The sequence below is a fragment of the Canis lupus genome, chromosome 2 (assembly GCF_011100685.1).
Source record: "Canis lupus familiaris isolate Mischka breed German Shepherd chromosome 2, alternate assembly UU_Cfam_GSD_1.0, whole genome shotgun sequence".
NCBI lineage: Eukaryota > Metazoa > Chordata > Mammalia > Carnivora > Canidae > Canis > Canis lupus.
The window spans coordinates 52,428,167-52,434,935 of record NC_049223.1 but is presented as its reverse complement, the minus strand read 5'-3'; the positions used below and the strand labels follow the sequence as shown (position 1 = coordinate 52,434,935).

General features: G+C 43.0%; 1 long non-coding RNA gene across 1 annotated transcript; it reads left to right on the top strand.

Annotated features, from left to right (window-relative positions):
- The first annotated feature begins 2,159 nt into the window (after window positions 1-2,159).
- On the top strand, window positions 2,160-5,012 carry LOC111094657. The gene is made up of 3 exons (XR_005355001.1): window positions 2,160-2,368; window positions 2,771-2,916; window positions 4,377-5,012. It is a non-coding gene; the product is annotated as an uncharacterized LOC111094657 (long non-coding RNA).
- Window positions 5,013-6,769: the final 1,757 nt, after the last annotated feature.

Genomic DNA, 6,769 nt, shown 5'->3' with positions numbered 1-6,769 from the left:
CTCTCTACTTTCAATACTATAGATAGAATTTTTAAGAACGCTTGGAAAATGCCAATAACTCTAATTCTCAGTCTTATACTAATCTCATTTCACTTTTAAAAAAATATTTTATTTATTTATTCATGAGAGAATGAGAAGAGAGAGAGAGAGGCAGAGACACAGGCAGAGGGAGAAGCTGTCTCCATGCAGGGAGCCTGATAGGGACTCGATCCTGGGTCTCCAGGATCACGCCCTGGGCTGAAGGCGGTGCTACACTGCTGAGCCACCTGGGGCTGCCCTTATTTCACTTTTCCCACAACATTCTCCATCCCTTGGAGAAAATGGAGTCATCTTTTCTCTCCTTTATTCAAATGAAGTACATTTAGTCCAATGACCCCTAGATTTTATCATTTCTGAAAAGATGGTGCTCATCTATTGGTAAGGATAAGAGAAAAAAGCCAAATCCTTCAAGCCTGAGGGCAATTTCTCCTCACAACAAACTCACTTTTTAATATCGTTACTTTATTTACTTTGTGCAGGAGCACCTTTGGACATATTGTTCTGTTTCTTACCCCGCCAAACAAACCAACCTAGTCTCCTTTTTCCCCTTGCCAAGCATTCCTTCAGACTGCCATCATCAAGAACCCAAAACGTTTATTCACTAAGACAAAAAAAAAAAAAAAAAAAAAAGTTTTCAACTAGTCTGCACAATGTTCCAGTGAGGTCAGCATGGATGGCATCATGCTTGTCATTTTAGCAGCAGGCAGACCCAGCACGGAGACGAGGCGGCTTAGCCCAAGGCCATAGCACAAGTCAGTACCAGAGCTGGAATCAGATGGGAGGAACCCTGGCCCTCAGCCCTGGATTCAGACCCAAGGTCATGTTAACCTAAGAGTTCTTTTTCCTTAGTTTCATGCTCTAATGAAGATAAGAGGTTGGGAAAACAATGCAGCTATTAAAGGAAGGGTCTCTTCCCTTACTGCCAAAGCCAACATGATCGAGAAAGTTGAGTTCATGTACAATGAAAGGAGATGCCTGTGCTCCACTGGTCTGCATTTTATTTTGTTTGATTTTCTTCCCCCAAGTGGTGGAACCAGCCATCTCTGAGGTCACCATAGAATCGACACTTCATGGTTTTGATCCTCCAAGAGCCTGTCCCTCAACAGAAGCCTTTCCGCTTGCCCTTGGGAATGTCTGAATTTGGAGCCTTTATGGGGGGAGTGGGGAGGAATTGGGTCCTGGGCTTCTACCCTCTCTAGAGAAATTATCCTTGGCCACTCCCCAAGCCAATGTCTCACCTAGCAGCTGTTCGCACCTTCTTTCTCAGAGATGAGAGCGGCATCTCTCTGTAGTTGCTCTGGGAACGGGGGCCCCAGCAGCCTGTTGAGGAGGCCAGTGTTCCCAAGAACCATTTCTTGGCAGCGAGCAAAATTTCCATAAAGCTCTTAAATATAATAAAATGTAATTAAAGTGCCACATGGAGTTAGCGCTCTTTGAAGTTTCATAGTTGCATAATAAACCAAGTCATAAACCAAGATTTGAATTGGAGATTGTATTCCTTTTTACAGATTAATTCTCATTAATTATCTACTTGACCCTCCTGTTATAGAGAAGTAAGTACCTGGTGCACCATAATTTGCACTGATAAAAGTTATAAAAGGTGCACTCCCCACTCAACATGGAGCTCTCACACACTTGACACTTTGTAGCCACTGAAAATTAGAACCTGTGTTTACTAATCATAGTCTCACAGCCTCATATATGACTTCAGAAATAGAAGTATATTCTGCCCCTTTGGAGTCTTTTTAAATCACTAATTCAATTTGTATACCAAGTGGTAAGTTGTCTGATGAAAAAGATAGCCCCTTATAAAGCCAATTTCTTGCTAACCTAAAGTACACAGCTCTTAAAGCTATGGATCCAGCCATGAGACGTGATTTGGGAGTTTGTTTTATTTTTTTTCCTCCACTGCCATGGAGAAGTAAGATTTCAGGGCTTCATTTCATCTTGTCATGCAATTTGACAGACCTGCTAATAACCACATGGACAAAGAAGGCTTTTCATCAAAACCAGTGAGAATTTACTAACTCACAGGTTATGTCACAAAGACTGATTACCTGTGACTCACACCCAGTGAAAGCTACTTTCACTGAACTCTGAGTCTCAGTGCTGAAAATTAATTTGCTTTGTGTGCAGGGACATTTATTGTATCCTGCATACCCGTGTGTGTTTTGGCTGTCTGCAAGTAGTTTATATATTCTTTCTTCCTGGGCTGCAGAGACTGAGGTAACTCCAGGGACAGGAGCACCTCAATATAACGAGAAGATTTGCAGAGGCTTATTCAGAAAACCATAAATGAATGATGATGTGAAGAGACAATCTAGGAAAGGTACTGAATTGAGTGGAAATAATATGCTTTTTTAAAAGGACAGAAGATAAACAGGTTTTTAAAAAAGAATTTATTTATTTATTTGAGAGAGAGAGGTCATGAGCAGGGGGGGAAGAGCAGAGGAAGCAGCAGACTCCCCACTGAGCATAGAGCCCCATGCAGTACTCAATCCCAGGACCCTGGTATCATGATCTGAGCCCAAGGTAGATCCTTAACCCACTGAGCCACCCAGATGCCCAAGACAGTCCAATTTTTATGTAGATTCTTCTTGGCTTTGGGAAAATGGCTGGCCTTGAACAGACAGAAGACACAGAAGAGAATCACACAAAAGGAGACTGCATCAGCCACAGGGTTAGCCAACGAGTAATTCAACCCAAACAATATTTTGTTGTGCTCCTATAGCAAAATCCTACTATGCCAGGTCTCAGGAATGAGACACCCTGACCATGCTCTGGGAGCTACATCAAGTTCATCAGACAACTTCGGCATCATAAAGAATAATGGCCACGATCAAGTCATAGAAGAGGAGGTGGTCACTGAAGGCAAAGGTATAAGACGGATTAGAATTCTTTGGGTTATGGAGAACAGAAACCAACCCTAGCAAATTTAATTCTGAAGGCAAAAGCATTATTCTAACACATGATTAGCTCATAGGCCCCTGGGGTAGGCATACAGCCAGGCTCTGAAAGGGATGAAAATCAGAGGCTGGAACCCTGGGAGTCTTATAGATACCTTCTCTCCAACTTTCATTCATTTATGTTTCTCCCTGTTTATCTGCTTGATTTTATACCTGTAGACCAGCTTTCTCACCTTCTAATGTGGTAGAAAATTTGATTCCTCCCCATAAAACTCAGGAGCCAACAGTCTGCAATGTTCTGTCTCCTTTGTCTAGGAGGGAGACCAGCATGACAGAGGCTGGAATCTAAATTCTCTGAGGAGAGATTCTGAATGGCTCAGGTTGAATCAGGTGCCCACTGCTGACAAATCAAGAGCGTCTGAGAGTAGGTGTGGAGTATGGGGTGAGGCCGGAGTGAGGTCATGAACTCACTGCAGAATGTCAACAGTCTTGGAGAAGCAGGAGCAGTTTCCAGAAATCAGGATTAGAGTGAGTTGGTTGGTCAGGCCAAACCCAGGCATCTACTACAGAGAAATCAGATAGATAAGAGGACTTGCTGGGGAAATAAACCAAACAAGAAGAAATGGAGGTCATCTACAGATAGCTATGTTAAAAAAAAAAAAATTCTGGATAGGGCTTGGTAAGATTCATTGGAAGGTGCATCAAGGCAAAGTAGTAACATTTCCGTTTAATATTTCAGTTATTTGTAGAATTTATGTTCTTGCCACAAACAAGTTGATGTCATCAACCAGCAACACAAAGCAACAGAATTGAAGTTGTAGGAGGGTGCTAGAGACTCTATGCTTCATCAGTTTTAGCTGGTGAAACCTGGTTCATCGTACTGGGGGTGGGGGGAGGTTGCAATGGGAAACAAAAGGATGATTTCCATTCCACTCCTACTTTCAGTAACTTCTCAAAATGTCACCAGAGCTACGGCAAAGGAAAGCACTGTGAAGGCAGTTTTGTTGACTGAGAGAATAAGTCTGCTTTCTTCACCTGCCAGTGAGTGCACCTTGGCTGGATCAAGTATTTCATGAGGCTCCACATCTATGTAAATGGTTTCCCACAAAGGGTACCAGCTTACTCTGGGGTAAAGGCCTCCGATGCCAATATTCTCATAAAGACTTGTAAAAATTAGTGATGGAAGAAATTTATGAGGTCATTCCCCCTTGTCTTTGCCAATCAAGGAAGAATTCTCCCCAAAATGTTCCCTGGTGAATTCTGTCTAGTCATTCTTTGAATAGAAATGAAAAGAACATGTTAGGACTTTCTTAGGTGCTAAACAGATCTATGCATAAGGCTGCCTGCTTTTGTATTCTTAAATCCAACCCTTTGCCTGCTTAAATTGAATTTCTTCTTCTTCTTTTTTTTTTTTTTTTCATTTTTTCACAGTAATTGAATCTGGTTTTGGCCATGAGCATAATATACGAGTGGAGAATGAGGGTGAGGGGGAAGGGAGCTGCTGCAGGGCTGCATACCAGCAGATGATGGAAAATAGCAAGGAAGCAGAGAAGATGCAACTGTCTGTCCCTCTCACAATCTTTAGAGACCTTGGGCAGCTTAACAGCACATGGAGATAATGGAGGGAGCTTCTGGACATGTTTTTGCATCTAACAGGCCTCACACCAGGAGATCTCACCCTGCCGTACTGACTAGAAGCCTGACCGGGATCATGTTATGTCAAGGAACAATGTTTTTAACTCTTTCCTCCAATATACTAGACAGACAGGAATGGGCTTCCCTTTAACTCCTGGCATTCAAAGCTGCTTTTATTTGCTGAACAAATACTGAAGCTGAGACAAGGAAGCTCAGGGGAACACAGTGAGGAAAACATAGCCTGCTTTTTTATATACCCTTGATCACTTTTATAGCCATTTCTGTCAAGAACAGAGCATGACTCCATTCTACTAGCTGTTAGGATTCCACAACCAAAAATTCACTCTTGACTTTCCTAGGAGTGGCAATTGGTGTCTTCTTGTGCATTTGAACTGACATTTTCATTCTTAATCCACACCCTGACACCCTTTCCCCATGTCTTCATTCTCTTGACTCACAAAAATCCAGATTTTTTTTTAATAAGTCACAACAAGAAATAGTTGAGCAAAAGGAGAAAAGATTAGAGCAGGAAACAAACAAAACCAAACCAAAGCCCAGGATTGCAAGCCACTGCTTTCACATCAGATGAACGATCCATTTTGTAGGCAAAACAAACTGTACATGATATTCCAATGTGCACTGACTGTCCCTACATAGTCACTCATCTAGGCCAGAGGAGGCTCCCTGCTTGTTTTGGGTTGTTCACCTGAAAGAAAGCAAAGCAGGTGACCCTCTGCCCAAAGGCTTCTCCAAGGATCAAACTGTGTACACGACTTCTTGATTCCTCTCCAGCCTGGCAGAGAGCTGCTTGCTGGCATTGTGAGGAACTAAAGACTCTTGAGGAAACAGGTGCTTGGCAGCCTTTGCAGATCCCCCTAGTATCCACTGCACTGTTTCAAAAGAGGTGGCTGAGGTACTTCTGAAACTTTTGGGGGGGGCCAGTGATTGTCACAGCCTATAGAGCACAGCCACAAGACTCTCTGATGAGATGGCTATCTGAGACAAAGGCAGCAGAACCATTCTTTATTGTGGTGGTGAAGTCCATTATATACCTACCACAGGAAAATAAAGCCCATGTTCAAACAAATAATCTAAAAGAACAGAGTTAGAGGCAAAATGATAGTCTACCTGCTTCTCCCACTGAAGTAGTCTCCGAGCTAATGGGTAATTATAGAAGCCAGGCCTTCCATTTCCAAATTTGGATAGTAGGAGGCAGATGCAGACAAGGAGAGGCTCTCACGGCAGCAGTTCTGCATACCTGGCCGTAAGGCTGACCTTCAAAAATGCTCAGGGGTCCACGCTGCACTAAAGCCTGTAGGAATCAGTACTGCCAACCCAGTTAGAGTGTTTGAGATGTGGAGGCTGGTATGGGAGTCCCGTTCCTCCCAGGATGGGACCTCATTGCCCCTCTGGTCCTGAACCAGGAAGAGGCAAGGCTCTGGAGGAGAACATGGGATGAAGGAAGGTTGGAAGGGTTAGGGTGGAGAGGAAATAAAGCACCTCTTCTCACTCTGCTTGGGGAACACAGGTCCCCCAAAGCCCAGGGAGCTTAGGGCTTTGTTCACATCTGTATATACTAATGACAGTGAACTTAGCTCCATCTTAGGAGAAGAGCATGGTTGTCAGAGTGCAAGGGAAGAGTAGTCATACCCAAACCATGAGGGGAGTGGGTGAAGCCAGCTGCTTATTAGACTTGATAAATGTCCTGGAGAACTTTCCAATGTCTTTGGTTCAGCGAACCCAAAAACATATGTCACCAAGGAACTTCTTTATTTGCCTTTATTTTAAACCCTTGTGTATTTTTAAGACAACAGAGTCCATATGTTCCTGTTTCATTTACACTTAACTCGTTAAGTGATGTTTGGTGAGTGTCATTTGATGGATGTCCAGAGAGTCTCTGTTACCATTTTATATGAGCATTTTGAAAGGTTTGCATTCAGAATCCAGGAGCCAGCTAAACCAGATCTGAACAGGACCCAGTTTGGCTTGAAATTTAAAATTTTTGAGGCTCTGTTGGATCAGATTCTTGGCAAAAGCCCTTCTCCTGTCCCAGATTCATAGCCAAAAGGCTGCTGTGCAAGCCCAGCCCCGGAAAAAGGGTTAAGGGAAGTGTGTCAGAACACTTAATTGAAACAACAAACCCAAGAAATGTCTCAAACAAATAAAATGCCCAAAGGAAAAATTTCATT